Here is a 19986-nt window from a genome sequence, read left to right as displayed (position 1 = left end):
AACTGCACATGGTCAAAAACTGAGTTCACCTCGTTTACTCAGTTTTGAGTTTTGGATGCAAATGTCAAATGTGAGTACATTTTACTCAAAAAGCAAATTTGAAAAATAATCATTCAGTATTTTTAATATTATTACAAAGAATCTCACCGATACTTCAAGTATCCTTTACCTGTTCATCCAGAAGCTAGCGATGTCTGGAAATATAATCCGACGACGTTTCTTCACATTTCTTTTATACCAATCGGTACATTGTAGAACTAGCAGAAACTATAAAAACACGAATAGAAGTTAGATTAGAATAAAAACAAAACTCAGAGAAACCTACCTTTTAGTTTTCTGAATGTTCTGCTTCGACTCTACAGCTACTAGGTCCGAGGATTGATCTTTTATTAATGTTTTAGACGATGTCGAACTCCTCGCACTTTTTCTTGAGGATAAGTAATTTTTTCACTCAAAAATTTAAAAATTGAATGGTTATTCACCAGCTGAGTTAACTCTACTCAAATTAAAACTCATTTTTTGACATATTGCGTCTATTTTTCAAATTGAGTGCTCTGAACTCAAATTTTGAGTAGTTTTGAATGAGCGTGTATGAACACAACCATCAAAAAGTGATTTTCTCTGACGTGATAATGTGCTAGTTGTTGGCAGAAAAAAATCAATATTTTGGACACTTGCAATGCACTGGATATACGATGTGTAAAAATGAAAACTCAACTGTTCGGGAAATAGTCTTATATTGAAGGACAAGTTGTTGGCAGTTGAAAATCAATAGTTTTGGACATAGAGATCGCTGATGAGACCGAATGTAAATTCGATCGTGAACCGACAAATGGGCCTAAATAACAAATGTACACAAACAGAGATTTGAATAATATCTTAAAGAGGAGTAAAAATACTTCATAATAAATATAAAATTATTTATGAATGTTTCACACTTAATGAAAATAAAAAACAAAGCGGCGGATCCGACTTTCAACTGTAAACAAACCGCCAGGCGGGTTCCGCCTCTGCATTTCGATCGTGAACCGACAAATGGGCCTATATAACAAATATACACAAACGGAGATATGAGTAATATCTTAAAGAGGAGTAAAAATACTTCATAATAAATATAAAAACTCATTTTTAAATGTTTCACACTTCATGAAAATCAATAAAAAACAAAACGGCGGATCCGACTTTCAACTGTAAACAAGCCGCCAGGCGGATTACGCCTCCGCATTTCTAAGGTAGTGTGTACGGGCGAAATTGACAGCATCATTGTTTACAAGGTCCGTAAACAGAGTCGCCCTAAACAAAAACCAACTGCTTGATACGCCCGGGGAGAATAACAAATTTTCCCCTCCGGCGAGCACGGCGAAACCCACATTTGGTTTTTGTTTTCTGGCGACACTGCAGGGCGAAATTGTGAGTGGTCAAAATAAGAGGGCGACTCAAAAATGGCCTAATCAACATTTCATAACAACACTGGGCGAAATATATTTTTTTCAATTTTATCAACGAAAACGTTATTATATAAAATATATTAGTAATGCTTCCGAAAACTAGTATTGTTTTAAAGTGTTTCAATACATTTGAAAGCGCAGTATGCAAACACTGTTAAAATACGATTTAATTTTCTGAAGCGAATTTTCAAAGCCATTTTTCTCGATTCGATATCATTGCGTCTTCGGCCCTTTGGTCGGTTCATGATCGATTTCTAAGGTAGTGTATACGGGCGAAATTGACAGCATCATTGTTTACAAGGTCCGTAAACAGAATCGCCCTAAACAAAAAACCAAATCAAAAGGGCAAAAGTGTTTTTGTAAACAAACTTGTTTCGGTCACTAGTCTGCTGCAGAGTGGAATTTCATGAAAAATATGCGTTAATGTAAATGTTTACTCTTCGTAGAAGTAATTTCAATTGCTTTCTGCTTTGAAATTATAGTAAATTAAGAGAAACCATCAAAATAAAAGTTTGTTTACAAATCTTATTCGCCCTTTTGCAAATTTAATATGGAAATGCTTGTTACGCCCCGAGGGAATAACAAATTTTCCCCTTCGGCGAGCAGGGCGAAAACCACATTTGATTTTTGTCTTCTGGCAACACTGCAGGGCGAAATTGAGAGTCGTCAAAACAAGAGAGCGACTCGAAAATGGCCTAATCAACATTTCATAACAACACTAGGCGAAATATTTTTGTTTCAATTTTATACACCAAATCGTTATTATATAAAACATTTTAGTTATGCTTCCGAACTAGTATTGTTTTATAGTGTTTCAATACATTTGAAAGCGCAGTATGCAAACACTGTTAAAATACGATTTAATTTTCTGAAGCGAATTTTCAAAGCTATTGTTCTTGATTCGATATCATTGCGACTTTTATGAATGGGTGAACTTTTTGATAAAACTATATAATTTACCACTACAATATTTTTAGGAAAGTTCTTCTGCTTTGCAAGACCCTTTTTATTTAAACAGAAGCTAGGGTGGTTCTAATTTCAGAAAGATTAGAAATTAAACTTTTCAATGGTTCGAGATAGAGCTTTTCTTTTTTTTTAATTCGTCTATTTGACACGGCTCATAGCGGTAGCTTAGCATGGCAGTGAATCTTTTATATGTATACAATATGTAAAAATAAAAATGCGAACAAATATTATTGTACAATATTGAATCTCGTGCACGCAACTTTTTATCGCGAGCGAAGACATTTTTTCCCGGGGACAAGAAATGTGTCTGTGTTGGCATACTGCGTCAGGGGGGTCATTTAGTTCTCTCTTGTTTTTCACATCCAGGTTGACGGTGGCTTGGTGTCCGTAATCAGATGTTCTTCCCTGCTTCTTACACTAATTGTTGACCAGTGTAAATCCGTCGTCCGTCGCACAGTGGGAAAAAATGGACCCAAAACGCGACTTTTTTTTGAAAAGGCTGGATGTCGTTTACCAGGTAAGGTTTTTCTTATGTAAAAAGGGCTGAAAAATTGATTGCTGGTATTTACAACGACCGCACGGTACGCTATCATGCCTGTTTTGCCCCAATTCTCCTTTTCGATTAAGTTTATTTTCAAAACTGAATATATAACTCGAAAGAAAGTTGGAAACGGCTGACACAAATTGATATTTCCTATGTAAAAAAGTTCAGAAAATCGATTGAAGACATTTAGAATTATCTCACGAAACGTATACACCCATTTTACCCCAATTCTCGCAAAACTAAAGTTTGAAGTTAATCCTGGCTTTATATTTCGGTAAAAGGCTATACGCGGCTGATCAAAAGTGATGATTCTTATGTATAAAAATCCAGGTTATCGTTTGAATATAGTTAGACTGGTCGCCCGAAACGTATGTACCCGTTTTACCCCAAATCTTCCCATATCTCAAGTGGAAAGTTAAACCTGACTGTGCTTCTCGAAAAGAGGCTGAAGCTGGCTGATGAAAAGTAGTAATCCTTATATAGAAAAATCCGGGGAATCGGTTGAAGATAGTTGGAATAGCCGCACGAAACGTTTGTATCCGTTTTACCCCAATTATTTACATAATACAAGCGTGGTGATACACCTTACTCAATATTTCAGAAAGAAGCAGAAAGCGGTTGATCAAAACTAATTTTTTATGCCAAATAATCCAGAAAATCGATTGAAGGTAGTTCGAATGACCGGACAAAACACGTGTATCCGTTTTACCCCAACTTTTTCCCATAGCTCAAGTGTGAGGTTAAACCTGGCTGTATCTTGAAAAGAAGGAAGGAAAATATTTTCACAAATTTAAATTCTTTTGTCTTATTTGTTAGCGCTGATACTGGCCATGGGATGGTGGGGGAACACCCACAATCGTTTGTTATGATGGTATTAGCAGCAGAAAGGAATGGAAAAGCAGTGCACGAAAACGAGCGAGAGAGGATAATTTAAATTCTCTTTCTTTCTTTCCACACATCGTATTTCTTATATATCCTTCTGAAAATTATTTGTTATACACCATAAAATGTAAATTTCAGTTTAACTCTTATTAGAACACAATTAATTGGTCCTGTAAAGAACCGTTTATTGTTTTATTGCGGGAGCATAATTCAGACGCACTCCCCGCGGACACGGTGAGCCAGTTTAACTCTTATTAGAACACAGATTAGTTGCTCTGTTGCCCTTTAGTTGGGGCGAAATTCTTGCAGGGCGACAGTTCCTGATCGGGTTGCGATGAGTGACCAGTAGCTGGGGCACTTTTTCCGACCGTCGTCATCGCCAACTGCTTTCCTTCGGTGGACTGGCTGCTTGCTAGTGCTTGAACGAATACGAATGATTAGGGATGGGCGATACTAGTATCGATACTGACGGTATCGATACTTTTCTACTAAGTATCGAGTATTTTTGTATCGATACTTCCATGTGCCATAAAGTATCGGTATCGATACTTTCTGAACGATACTTGCGCGTGGTATCGCTTGATTTTTTTTTCTCTTTCGAGCATAAAAATCAAACTGGGACTCTCCTCTGTAAACGTCGGATAAAAAAAACTTCAGTATCAAAACCGCAAAATTATATCCGATTCTTACAAAGAAGTATTGTTTAATCGTGAACGTCAAAATATATGCAAGCCCCTGCCTACGTGTTATTTATTTTAACCGGTTCTTATACTAGAGGTTCAAGTCAGCCTAGTTTTGCGGTTGAGAACTCTTTAAGTGATTCTTATGCGGAAAGATCTAAGTCCGATTTTTACGTTTGAAGTTTATTTCCGATTTTTACATTCTATTATATTTAAAGTGTAACGAAGCATGTTCTGTTCCTGCGTCTTTTATTTTCGGTCGTTGAATCAAAGTTTTCATTCCGGACTTTCGAGTTGAAGCCTGCGGTCAAACAGTAAATTCTGGATAAATATGTGAAATGGGTATAACGCAAATGAGAGCCTCTCTGTGTTTACTCCCTTTTCCGTCACTAACTGGGAAACATTGCGCAAAGATGATTCAAGAGTAGTCGAGAAAGGTACCGTTGGAATAAGAATAAATTGGCTCAATGTTCGCATTCCTCGCGTTATTCGGAAACTAGGTACCACGACTCCATCCTTTTATGAATTCTTTCTACAATATGTTCGTAGTATATTTTAAAACAAACGTCAACATACTGGAAAATAAAGAATACTTTCCAGAATGTCTATCCAGGACACTTTCCAGGACGTCTAACCAGATAAAACCAATGATTTGGTTCCATTTCTCATGGAATTTACGTCCGATTTTCACAAACTTGAATTCAAATAAAAGATTCAATATTACCATAAAATTTATATTAGATTCCATTCCGAACTCAGCTTTGATTCTGGTCATAGGTTGGCAGTCATATAGGCATTTCTCATATAAACGGCATGGTAGCTAATTGGTACAAAACCAATTAACACTCGGAATACCAAGGGGGTAAAAAGTTACGCGGACTACCAAGGGGGTCTAAAAAAATGGGAACGCTTACTTTGACCGATCATATCTCCGCCGTTACATAATCGATTTTAAATCTGTCTTCACCAATAGAAAGATATGTCTTTTGTGAACACGTCATATTAAAAAATGGAAGAATAGAGTTGTCTACCGTAAGTTACAGTAAAAAGAGTATAACAAAGTCAGTGAGGAAAAAAATGGGAACGCTTCTTTGACTTGCCATATCTTAGCTGTTTGCTCACCAATTTTAATTCTTTCTTCACCATTGGATAGGTAAATCTTTTATAAAAACAGTGAACAAAGAATGATGGAAATCAAATTTGTATATCTGAAGTAATTGTAAAAACAGTAATTGAGAGTCAGTACAGACGAAATGACTTTTTCTGTTCAAACAATCGTATCACGACCGTTTGTCAACCAATTTCAATTTTCCTTACACCAATGCAATCCTTAGAGCTTCTAGACTTGTAATATATGCAATAAATAGTAGATTTTCAAAAATTACTATACTTTTTCGAGTTTTTAGGAGATAGGATTTTTACAATGTACGTAGCATACGGTTGATTGAAATTCTTTGCGACTTGTTAGATTTACGGTTTGAAAATTACCTGTTTACTCAATAGTTCTACATATTATACATGGATATTATTATATCAAAATGATTGCACGAACGTGGAGAAACACATTATTGTATGTAAGTTACTAAATAATAGAGTGTGTTAGGACGATTCAGTAAATACGAAGAAGTTCAGAATTTTAAAATATTCGTCATATAACTTTAAATTTGAAGCGATGACCTATACATTTTAATACATCAGTCGATTGTAATTGATGGCGGCTACAATTTCTGAAAAAAAATATTTTCTCAAAAAAATAGCCAAAAGTACGTAGAAGTACAGAAATTCCATTTAGTTGGCAAATAACGTCGAGTTCAAAGTGATGGCCTATACCTTTTTATATACCAATCGATTATAATTGATTTTGGTTACAATTTCTGGAAGAACGATTTTTATATTTTCTCAAAAATAGACAAAAGTACGTAGAACTACAGTAATTTCATTTAGTTGACAAATAACTTCAAGTATTCAAAGCTATCACCTATGCAATTTATACACCAATCGATTGTAATTGATTTTGGCTACAATTTCTGAAAGAACATATTTTTATATTTTCTAAAAAAAATAGCCAAAACTACGTATAAGCACAGAAATTTCATTTAGTGGGTAAATAACGTCGAATTTTAAGGGATGATTTATACTTTTTTATACACCAATCGATTGTAATTAATGGTGGCTACAATTTCTGAAAGAACACATTTTTATATTTTCTCAAAAAATAGACAAAATACGTAGAAGCACGGAAATTTGATTTAGTTGGCAAGTAAGGTCAAATTCAAAGTGATGACTACACTTTTATATATACCAATCGATTGTAATTGATTTCGGCTACAATTGTTACAAGATAAACTTTTTATATTTTCTTAAAAAAAAACGACAAAAATACGTAGAAGTACAGAAATTTCGTTTGATTGACAAATAACTGCAAATTAAAAGGGATGACCTACACTATTTATACACCAATCTATTGTAATTGATGGCGGCTACAATTTCTGATAGAACAATTGTTTATATTTTCTCAAAAAATAGCCAAAAATACGTAGAAGTACGGAAATTTGTAGTTATGTGCCAATCAGACGAAATTTCTGTACTTCTACGTATTTTTGTCGTTTTTTTGGGAAAATATGAAAAGTTTCTCTTGCAACAATTGTAGCCGAAAGCAATTACAATCGATTGGTATATACATAAAAGTGTAGGCCATCACTTTGAATTTGACCTTATTTGCCAACTACATCAAATTTCCGTACTTCTACGGATTTTGTCTATTTTTTGAGAAAATATAAAAAAGTGTTCTTTCAAAAATTGTAGCCGCCATCAATTACAATCGATTGGTGTATAAAAAAGTATAAATCATCCCTTAGAATTCGTCGTTATTTGCCCACTAAATGAAATTTCTGTACTTGTACGTATTTTTGGCTATTTTTTGAGATAATATAAAAATTTGTTCTTTAAGAAATTGTAGCCAAAATCAATTACAATCGATTGGTGTATAAATGGAATAGGTGATAGCTTTGAATACTTGAAGCTATTTGTCAACTAAATGAAATTACTGTAGTTCTACGTACTTTTGTCTATTTTTTGAGAAAATATAAAAATTGTTCTTCCAGAAATTGTAACCAAAATCAATTATAATCGATTGGTATATAAAAAGGTATAGGCCATCGCTTTGAATTCAACATTTTTTGCCAACTAAATGAAATTTCTGTACTTCTACGTACTTTTGGCTATTTTTTGAGAAAATATAAAAATGTGTTTTTTCAGAAATTGTAGCCGCCATCAATTACAATCGACTGGTGTATTAAAATGTATAGGTCATCGCTTCAAATTTAAAGTTATATGACGAATATTTTAAAATTCTGAACTTCTTCGTATTTACTGAATCGTCCTAACACACTCTATTATTTAGTAACTTACATACAATAATGTGTTTCTCCACGTCCGTGCAAACATTTTGATATAATAATATCCATGTATAATATGTAGAACTATTGAGTAAACAGGTAATTTTCAAACCGTAAATCTAACAAGTCGCAAAGAATTTCAATCAACCGTATGCTAAGTACATTGTAAAAATCCTATCTCCTAAAAACTCGAAAAAGTATAGTAATTTTTGAAAATCTACTATTTATTGCATATATTACAAGTCTAGAAGCTCTAAGGATTGCATTGGTGTAAGGAAAATTGAAATTGGTTGACAAACGGTCGTGATACGATTGTTTGAACAGAAAAAGTCATTTCGTCTGTACTGACTCTCAATTACTGTTTTTACAATTATTTCAGATATACAAATTTGATTTCCATCATTCTTTGTTCACTGTTTTTATAAAAGATTTACCTATCCAATGGTGAAGAAAGAATTAAAATTGGTGAGCAAACAGCTAAGATATGGCAAGTCAAAGAAGCGTTCCCATTTTTTTCTCACTGACTTTGTTATACTCTTTTTACTGTAACTTACGGTAGACAACTCTATTCTTCTATTTTAATTCGACGTGTTCACAAAAGACATACCTTTATAGTGGTGAAGACAGATTTAAAATCGATTATGTAACAGCTGAGATATGACCGGTCAAAGTAAGCGTTCCCATTTTTTTTACCCCCTTGGTATTCCGAGTGTTAAAATAGGTATTTTTGCCTTTCTCATATAGAAAGGTTATGCAATCACTCTAAAAATCGTCAACCTAATCCCGGCCCGGAGTGCCGAATGTCATATGCCATTCGACTCAGCTCGTCGAGATCGGAAAATGTATGTGTGAGTGTATGTGTGTGCGTATGTGTGTATGTGGAAAAAAATGTCACCTCTGTTTCTCAGAGATGGCTGGACCGCTTTGCACAAATGGTCACAAATGAAAGGTACAACCTTCCCATCGGCTGCTATTGATTTTTTTGTTGATTGGACTTCTGGTTCCGGAATTAGCGGTTGAAGAGTGCGACCACACAGCAAATTCCCATATAAACTGAAATGAAAAATTCTCTAAGGTGGGAGTAGGGGAAAATTTCCAAATCGAATTTGTATTTTTGATGCCAAATGTCTTTAAAATAAATGAAACGTCGAGATTTGATATAATCTCGAAAAAAAAATTTTTGGCGAGGATTGACTTTTTTGGACTTTGGCAGCTTTTTGCCTTTCTCATATAGAAAGGTTATGCAATTACTCTAAAAATCGTCAAGCTAATGCCGGTCGATTCTTTTTTTACTTTTTTAGGCGTAGGTAGGAGTATCCAGTGAGGGGTTGCTACTTAAAAATTGAAACTAGTTTAAAATTTCTTAACAAGTTGAATATTTTCGGCAGGGTCCGGACCCCCCGGATCCTCTTCTTTGATCCGCCGCTGGTTTCAAGCGATGTTTCAGTGTTGACACATAGCATCTCAAGATCGTGGCTGTCGATCCATGGTATGTATGTGCAAATCGTACTGAATGTGTAATATACATTTCCACCATTTATTGAACATAACCAGCCATGGAATCGTAGTTTGGACAAATGAGAAAGGCACAATTGCACCACTATGTGGATTAAAACAGGTTTTGGACACAATGTATCGACAATGCCGGAAGTTCCGGTGGAAATGACCTTATGGCAAAAATAAAGTCGCATTATACCATTTCACCATAGACTCCTATCGAATTTCTTAATTTTATATTCCGGAAAAATGAACTGTGTTGTCTTGGTCAATTATGGAATATCTATATAAGTCAGATCCGTAAATTTTCCCAAGGCCAATATTAAAACCATATTGAAAATTTTGAGCGCCAACGAGTTTTGGTGTTTGAAGCAATCATAGGCACAATACTTGGCAATAAGAATTCTTCCTACGAGTTACGTGCAACACCATGATGGCCAACCCAAGTCTGAACCCACAGCCATTGATTTTGATAAATGATTTATTTGTTTATTTATTATTTTTTTGTTTGTTTGTTTATTTATTAAGGTTTTAACCACAACGACCATTCGACTTTTCTAAATATAATATACAATTCAGGAAATAAATTACAATTCATCAAAACTAATAGAACAAAAAGCCATATATTGTTGCTGCCGTCTATTGCGAGCGCACGCTTTCCGTTTCTTGAATTAATTTCTTTCTTGGTTAGGAGCAATGGTCAGATTGGCCCTCTGCAGCTTGCTGATTATTCCATTTGCCTTCTCTCTCGCTCGTGTTTACGTCCATGTCGCCGTCGCTGGAGCTTTGATTTTCGCTGTTACATGTTTGGTACTTTTTGTGTTTTCGGATGACTTTGGCATAGCCGTCTTATTGAGAAAATTTCGAAACTTGAGTCGGTCGGTTCGTCGCGTGTGAAGTGAAAAACTCTTCCATAAATTGCTGCCATTTCGGGACGTTTCTGAGTGTTTATTAGCTGGGAAAAAGTACCAAAGGATCGTCGGACAATATGGGATACGTTGAAGAAAATAGATTCCTGACGTGGGACGACTCATAAAAGCGTTTTTCGAAGGTTTTTCTTCCTCGCAGAAGCATCATCAGGAGGGGAGACAAACGGAACGTACGAATATAACGAATACACCTCCACGTCCGCCGCTCATCACTTCTGTACGAACGCTATTGCTGCGAACGAGAGTGTGAGAAGAACCAAGCTATTACAAAAGCGAGACGGACGAACCCACTGAAAAGTGGGTAGTATGCACACTACACGGAGAGCTTTATTTGATCATCGATGGCAGTTTTTTGCCTGTCTCGTTCTTTCCGCTGTAGAATTTGTGCGTTGGGCGTATTCAGCCTGTTAACTCGTTGGGTGCTTGCTGGAGGTGTATTCTGTGGGGTGCATGGGAATCGCGGCGAAGTGTGAGCGACGTGAGTAGGGGCTGTGTGGGCTCTGCGTGTTTTTGTTCCTCGGTGCATACTGAAACAGACATATGCAGACCTTCCATGTTTTCTATTTCGGCCTCTTATTCTGCTGTGATTTTTATGTATTTTCTAGAGTATACTTCAGGTGAGTATTCGTCGGGTGGATGGACCGAGTATATCCAATGCGTGCGGTGAGGATGGAGGGATATGCTGTCGAAGACTGCATGAAGTTCTCTGTGTATCATTGGTAAAATAGAAAAACTGGTATATTTTTCTATACATATAATCTAATTTATATATGAATTATATTATATTCAATTAAATACACTAAATACGTATCAATTTCTTACGTCATGTAAGGAATCGAAAGTCTTATTGTAATGTTAAAATCCATTTGATACAAACATTACATTAAGGCGGGGCTGGTTGATGGAACGATTGCCTCGGAAAACGGTTTGCCCTGTATACGAAATGGTTAATGGATTTAGCAAATCAATTGAGCTAGCACCTACCCAAACCCTGGAATCAAATTATTTGCATGCATGTATCTTTTTTCTGTAAACCGCCGCCAGCCAGTGGGAGATGGGATAGGTTTCACACACACATACACACACACACTTTGCATAGCCGTCTTATTTCTTGTTTATTTCTTCCCTAGGTATGTTAACTATTAGCTTGGCGATATCGTGGAATATTGTTCGTCCGGTATTAATTTGTTGGCCAGCTGTCTGTGGTGTATCAGCAGATGTCGAAGGCTGTTTGGCGGTGTTGGTTTCAGAAGAGATGAATTCTTTAATTATTTTGGTACATGGCTTACCGTAGTGTGCCGTCTGATTACAGAACTGACACGTGGGCGTCTGCCTAGAATATGTGCATAGGATATGATCCACCCTCGAAAGTCCAGTAAGACGGTATAGGTTGGTTCAGCCGCATTCGCACCACCCGAACACCGTTGAGAATGCCAGGGAAAAAAGTTTCTCCAAAGGGCCATTTGTGACGGATTCCACTTCTCCATACTGCTATATGAATCTTTTAATATAATCATTACTAGTGCGAGGTGGCAAATCGTGAAAGCGAATTTCTGTCAGATCAAGGTCCATACACACGGGCATTTTGTTTTTGACGTTTTGATATTCTCCGTCGTGTTGCATGTTGTTCTTCGCTACGAAGCTTTCTGCCTCGGCTAAGGAGTTAAACATTATTAGCCCTACTTGTCTCGTATGATATAGTTGTATGTGTGAAATTTCTGTAAGAACAAGTTCCATTTTCACCTTGATTAACTGTTCCACCTCGCGCACTGTAGCTCTAAGACGGGTCTGCCAAAAGTCAATCGCGATTGTGTTTTCTCGTAATGGGAGAATTATATATATATATGTTACGCGTACACGTTAGAGCGGCGCGGGTGGTATTGTTTGTTTGTATGCTATTAGCAAGCGGTGCGCTTTTTGACTTCAGATCTGTGCGAAAATGAGATAAGGAAGCAGATTGATCTCTACGATACTATTGCTCTTCCCTTATGAGGCACGGACATCAGAAAATTGTTTTATGGAAACAGCACGAGGAACACCACCGACCCATTGTAATCCAATTTATTCTTTTAAAATTAAACCATTTGAAATTAATATTATATTGCTTGGCTTTGCAGCCCACGATTACTGATGGTTAAAAAAATTGTGACAGTCCAATACAAATATTTTAAAGTTATAGTAAACATAGCCAACCATGGAATCCTAGTGAAAGGCACTATTGCATAGTAAACTAAAACGGGTACATCTTTTCTGTTGATGACATCATGTATTCTTTACAGTTTCTAATGTTTGTTTTTCCTCATTTCATTTTCAAATTTTGCAGTTTCCCATTCTTTTAAATTTCAGAATAAATTATCATTTTGGATTATTGTAGGTTTCTCCAATTAACATTCATAGATAAACACAACTTATTTTTTTTAAATTACAGATTTTAACAAATTTTAAATATGCATTTGTTTATTACCGATCGATAGTATTGAAAGTATCGATACTTTTCCTCCGATACATCGATACTCAGTATCGTAATAATCCAAAGTATCGCGATACCGAAGTATCGATACTTTTTTCAGTATCGCCCATCCCTACGAATGATGAGAAAAACCGACCGACCAATATTCATATATGAAAACACGAGAAAGCACTACTATCGCTCTCTCGCTCGTTTTCGTGCCATTCCTGTGCCTTTCCTTTCCGTTCGGCTACCAATACTAGCATAACCAAAACGAATATTCTGTCTTTCCATCGCCTTCAATCTAGCAGCCAGTGCTAGCAAACTTGCATGTTCAGTTTTTCAATAACAACATTCCAACAATATTTTCAAAGAATGTTGCAGATTTGAGAAGAAGGAAGGAAAAGATTTTCACAAATTTAAATTCTTTTGTGTTATTTGTTAGCGCTGATAAAGGATATTTAGTTTGCTACTAGCAAGGAGCTGCACAAACAAATCGATTTACGCAGTTAATCAACGGAAGCTGCCAAATAGTTCAATAAAATAATTCACATTGTAATAGCGACATGCAATTGTGGCAACACTGGCCTTGGGATGGTGGGAGAATACGCACATTCGTTTTAGTTATGATGGTATTAGCAGCAGAAAGGAATGGAAAAGCAGTGCACGAAAACGAGCGAGAGGATAATTTAAATTCTCTTTCTTTCTTTCCACACATCGTATTTCTTATATAGCTTTCTGAAAATTATTTGTTATACACCATAAAATGTAAATTTCAGTTTAACTCTTATTAGAACACAATTAATTGGTCCTGTAAAGAACCGTTTATTGTTTTATTGCGGGAGCATAATTCAGACGCACTCCCCGCGGACACGGTGAGCCAGTTTAACTCTTATTAGAACACAGATTAGTTTCTCTGTTGCCCTTTAGTTGGGGCGAAATTCTTGCAGGGCGACAGTTCCTGATCGGGTTGCGATGAGTGACCAGTAGCTGGGGCACTTTTTCCGACCGTCATCGCCAACTGCTTTCCTTCGGTGGACTGGCTGCTTGCTAGTGCTTGAACTTGAACGAATACGAATGATGAGAAAAACCGACCGACAGATATTTTTATAATCGCGCTAATATGCACTACTATCGCTTTCTCGCTCGTTCTCGTGCCGTGCATGAGCTTTTCCTTTCCGTCCGGCTTCTAATGGCCTAACCAAAGGAATATGCCGTCTTTCCCCACCAACTGCTCTCGTCAACAGGGCTGCCACATTGAAATCTGTATTTTTTCGTGAAAAAATCTGGAAATCTGTATCGCGGGAGAAAAATTCTGAATCGAAAATCTGTATTCAGAAATTAACTAGAAGCTTCCCAAAAAACAATATTTTGACAGTAAAAATTAATTGTGATAACCGATCACAAATAAAACAGATTGATTTTATTTTTAATCTGGAGAACAAATGATTTCTAAATTTGGCGTTTTCGTTCCATGACTAGTTTACACACACAGAAAAAAAATGTTGGTAAAAATAAGAGTGGTTCACTCTTGGCAAAAAACAACCAACGCATACTCTTAGTTTAAAAATAAAACTTTTGTTTTGAGTACTATTCTTCATTTGCTTAAGGTTCAAGTTACCTTTTTTGAGCATGTGTTAGTTTTGAACGCTGGGTAGTATGGGTAGGAAAAATTGTGTTCAGCTTTGCCACCGGATTATACATTTAAACCTTTTCAAAACTCTAAAAGAAGAATATCAGCCGATTTATCAGATCACAACGATTCAAATCATACAAAATAGCTGCTGGAAAAACTATCGGTTTCGCTAAATGGTGCTTTAGAAAATGTGGCTGTGATTTTTTGTCACACTACCACACCGTGCTGGGGTACGCAACACAACAGCGCAATGAAAAAACCACAGCCACATTTTCAAAAGCACCATTCAGCTAAGCCGATGGCTTTTCCGGCAGGTATTTTGCATGAATTGAATCGTGACGATCTAATAAATCGACTGATATTCTTCTTTTAGAGTTTTGAAAAGGTTTAAATGGATAATCTGGTGGCAAAGCTGAGAACAATTTTTCTTACGCACACTACCAAGCCTTGAGGTAACTTGAGCCTTAAATGGAAAACATTTACTTTGATTATTATTCTTGATTTATTTAAAAGTTTTACTTTCAACCTAATAGTAGGCGTTGGTTGTTTTTTGCTGAGAGCGGAACACTCTTACTTTTACCAATATTTTTTTTCTGTGCAGTTCGGGAAATCGATCACAGGATTTGTGTCAGGATTTGATCAGGGAAAATTTTCCGTCGGGATCCCTCCAAACTGTCAAAACAAAAGTTCTGCTGCTTCTAAAAAGCAACAACAGTATCAAAATAGCACATAATTTTAAACATAATAAAAATACAATTTCCCCCGTCAGAAACAATTTGTGTTGAATTGCTCCCGGCCGGATTTCTGTGTGGAAAGTTTTAAAATCTCCTGATGTTTCCTGTAGTTGGGTTTACACTTCATGAAAACTGTCATTTTTGTGTTTTCACGGGATTTGAAATCCCCAAAGAGAATAGGGAAAGAGACGAATAGTGTGAAGCCAAAAATACCTTATTGAGCAGACCAATCGTGCAATGTAAATAAACATTACTCATGCGTGAGTTGAAGGAGATAAGTATTGTACATCTATCAAAAAAGAAATTTGATTTTCGTCAGAATTTAGTTCAATCGTGATTGTGTAAGGTCCATTCTAGAGTATATGTATGAGTAAAACAAGCTTTAGAATTATTTCATCTCTTTGTTTCGAAATGCACATCGTTTGATAAACAAATCCAACGATCGACATAACGTTTGTTTTCAAAATATAATAGGAGTCATTTAAAGTGCTGCCTGTGGAAGCGCATCGCGATGCACAGTGGTGGGTCTTCAAACAAAAGTCGGGCAAAACCTCAAATGTTACCTAATTTGGGTGAAAATCACAATTTAAGCTAATTTTGAGGTGCTGAGCTCATTTTTGATGTCAAAAGTCGTAAAATATTAAATGAATTTTTCCATACAGTGTCATTGAACCTTTCTTATAACTATGATCCCATTTTTATGATAGATTTTCCGTTACTGTTCACCAATGTCAGCAATATCATAAAAATGAAGAACAATACTTTAAATCTATTGTATAACGTGTTGGTTTACTGTAGATTGTCTAACTATTTTACACAAAACACCCTGCGCCTCCATATCAGCAACAAAGCTTCAAAATCTCCTTAAACCTTTTTGCGCATCTAGGCGGAGAACGAGACCATGATATTCGAAAAGTAGAGGTTATTTACCACAAAATGTGTACTATGTGACCGTTCCGAAATGATTCCGAAATTTGTTCAGAATACATTAGTGAAAAAAGTATTTTTGATCTGACCACCTCAAACATATTTGAACTAAAAAGTCATAGTTCCAAGCAAATTTACTTAATTTATTTTATTCACTAACCAAGTTCTTTCGTTCCTCTACACAATGAAACTAGTTGTGCTAAAATCGGACCAAAATCAAAAGAGCAACATGCATTTGAAGTGAACAGAGTAATGGTGGTTTCGGAAATGAAAATCATTAAAAAGTCCGGACTTTGCTATGTTTAAACTAATGTTAAAAATCGTGTTCTCATCCAATGATCATAAAATTTGGAATATACACCATTCAATACATGAGACATTTAGGAAAAATATAAAATATCAATATTTCAAAAATAAATTTTTGAGGTTTTGGCCAGCCTCCAGCCACTGTGCGATGTGACTTTAATTGTGGAATATGCCCGGAATTCCGGACTTCCGGAATCGTCGATAGTGGACACTATATTCAAAGAATATTTGATTGTCTGATCTAGATCTGCGATTAGAAGTAATTTGGTGACCATTTCAATAGTTTTTAGCCTCTGAGGTATTACGATTGTACCGATTTATATGGGAAATTCCAGTGTATCCTTACTAACACCCCTGTAACTCCGGAAGCAAGAGTCAAAACCGAATGAAATTCAGCAGCAGTCAATGGCATTACTGTATCTTTCATTTGAAAACAAGATTGTAAAAATCGGTAGAGAATTCGTTGAGGAATGGGTGTTATATTAGCTTAGGAACTTGGCGGGTTCCCCGGGGGCGTCATGAACCGTCATAGGTGGCCAATGTGGTCAAAGCTGCTTTGATTGATCATTAGTGATCCAGACCCGCAAACTAGAGTAATGTTACATCACTATTTTCACCTCTTTGCGAGTATTGCAATGTTCATTATTTTAGCCTTTCCATTCCTTTTGCCACCAGCTCGACGGCACTATTTATTTTTGCTTGCATTTCAATCACCTGACCATTTATGAATGTGTTGAGTAGATAGCATACGAATTTATTCAAGGAGAGATAACAAACCCTTGCAATCGACAAATAATTGTCAAAATCGACGTATGCACGTAATCTTGACTGCACACTCAAAAGGCTTTCGGAAAGAAACTTTCATGATATGCAAAATCAGACCAATTTCTTAAGCAAGCTGATTTGAATACGTGAATTCATTCGTTTTGAAGTAATGTTTTAGTTGACAAAATAGGTAATTTGCATGATTTCTATGTTTACTATCGAGAGGGAAATTCAACAAATCACGGCATTTTCTTTGAATCATTTTTGATTATGCGAACCCTACCACGTATGCCAAGGTGTTCGTCTCATACGCAATCAGTGAGTTAGCTGTCGCAAGACCCACTGACTCAAAAGCTCGGATACGTCAACTTTCACTGACATCGAATGCTAGAGAATCAGCTTGATCGTAATTAGATATTTCTGTACGTTCATCAACATTTTTTTAATGGCGCTAGCTTCACAGTTGAAATTAGATATTATGCCCAGGGTCTTCGATATGCTACTGTATTTCAATTCAGTCGTAAACTGACGTGCGTCGTTCGCTCCGCATGTTCGTCTGCAACATCAGACTTCATTAAAAGAAGGGATATAAACCCACAAAGCTTCACTGGAATGCAATATAGGAGTTGATACGAAATCCGCCCGTCTTTTGGTTCTTGCTTGAATTACATAGTACATAGTTTGTGTGAAGAAATAACATATTATGATAAGTTCGATATTACGGTGTGAATCTAGCATTCATCGAACAAGACTCAATAATGCAACAAAGCACTCAACAATTCTAGAATAACATAAGTAATTGACATAAGGCAATATGACCTTGTAATTTCCTATTATCGCAAAACAAGTTTTAGTATCAATTACACAATTTTATCGCACTGATTTTCCATTTGTTTTGTCACTAATCACAGTATTCAAAATTAGAGGCGTAATTTAGTTTTTTTTTTCTAAAAATAACATACTATTTTTTCATATAAATTCAGGGTTACATTTGTGTACATATACCAACTGTTATCACTCACCCGATTCACGAAAGGTTCCAGAACGCCTGACGGGGTAGATTACACAATATGTTCACACAAGTTGAACTCAACCTTATTCACTAAAGTAGGACTTCAATTCGATTTTAAAATACGGCCCAACAAAGGTGAAGTTTTGACTTTTCAAGCAGCACCAAACAAGATATGACCGGAGATACATTTAGGTAGCAACTTCACTAATGCGGTTATCCCATCAAAGCTCAAGGAATATTCTTCACTCACAACACAGGACCCCGATTTAAATTTTTTTTTAATTTTTTATTAACGAATGGGATGAAAATGCACTGCACCGATTCACAGGAAAGATTACTAAATACAACATTACATTCATTTGCACCTGTGTAATGATTAAACAAACAGGTTATCGTGCAATTAAAAAATTACAATATTGCAATTACACTATACACGCGAATAAACAAAACAAGTGAACACATAATCGATTGCGACATTATCGTATACTTCCTGTTCTGGTTGAAAAAGTATTACTGCAGCTCACAGGAAAAGCGTCGAATTTTTCTCCTTTTCATCCGTATAGATATTTCTTCTTATCACTGCACTGCACTTAAAGATTGTTTTTTTGTTGACTGCAACGATTATTGATAGTGGAGCGGAGTTGAAGCGATTTTTGTTTCGACGACGCCTGACAGATCATGTCAAAATATTTGACAACTATAAAACAGGCTGCGTACTCTAACCGTTACCAAAACACTACCGTTACCAAAACGCTACCAATAATTATATTCACCAAATTCACAGGGTGCCTCTTCGCGATAGATACCTCGGCGAACAGATTGTTTTTTTTTTGGTATTTTTCATGATAACATCCCCATAGAAAATCCTCCCGATTTTCCCACCGACTAAATCGGCTTGCGTCGGCACAATCGGCCGACTATGCCACCAATTAATTGGTCGATTGTTGCACCAACTCTTATGGGAGTTTAACATGGGAGTCTGCCGACGCGACAACCGATTAAATATGACCGACGAAATCTGTTGAAATCGGTCTATTTCAACCTACTAAATCGGTCGATTACTTGGTAGTTTAAAAATTGGAACCAGATTTACACAGATTAAATCTGGTGTTTAATATGCCGACGGATGTTGTTTACCGATGAAACCCAACTTAGTCGGTCAACTAATCGGTCGACCTCGAAGCATCCGATTTGGTCGGTCGACTGGGAAATTTCACAACTGTCAAATTTTCTATTATTATAGTGCTTTTATTTATACTATTTTCAAATAGTGGCGTTTTCTATCAACCGAAAAAATATTAACCCATAGGACCAAACAAATATTAGTTTGCCTCGTTAAAGCACTACGCATAATTGTCCCATAAGTGTAAGGATTTTCTTAGTACATGGGAAACTTATGCGTGTAGAGGCCACCTAATATTCCTTTTGGTCTGACGGGTTAAAATATTTTGTTGTAAAAACGAAAACGTTATTATTTGAAATTACAATCGGTTAAGGTTCAAAGAACTTTCGGTGAGCGTCTACACGAATAGTATGCGTTGGAAAAAATGCGTTCAACTTTGTCACCGGTTTATCCATATAAAACATTTCTATACCGTTTATTCAAAACGTAATAACTATCAAATGTAAACAAACTAAGTTTATTATGCCAAATAAAAGCTAAGCATTGACTCTTTATCGTCCACAAATAATAGAGAAAAATGATAACTCTTTATATGGTTATTTAATCTTAATTCAAAATGTCACATATAGTATACCAAAGCTTTGCTAATATTTTGTAGATGTGATGTTTTGCGTTGTGATGTTTCTCCAA

The 19986-nt window shown here is 36.0% G+C and overlaps 1 protein-coding gene across 3 annotated transcripts in view; it reads right to left on the bottom strand.

The window, feature by feature from the left end:
• The window catches only part of LOC131681588 (inositol-pentakisphosphate 2-kinase), a 348483-nt gene extending 329649 nt beyond the window's left edge, over window positions 1–18834 (bottom strand). For all 3 annotated transcript variants that reach the window (XM_058962473.1, XM_058962476.1, XM_058962474.1), the window contains exon 1: window positions 18184–18834. The gene's annotated coding sequence lies outside the window, so the exon portion shown is untranslated. The remainder of the gene's footprint in view (window positions 1–18183) is intronic.
• Between the last annotated feature and the right edge of the window lie 1152 nt (window positions 18835–19986).

This window comes from Topomyia yanbarensis, chromosome 2 (assembly GCF_030247195.1).
Source record: "Topomyia yanbarensis strain Yona2022 chromosome 2, ASM3024719v1, whole genome shotgun sequence".
Classification (NCBI taxonomy): Eukaryota; Metazoa; Arthropoda; class Insecta; order Diptera; family Culicidae; genus Topomyia; species Topomyia yanbarensis.
The sequence above is the reverse complement of the archived record's forward strand: the minus strand, read 5'-3'. Positions and strand labels throughout refer to the sequence as shown.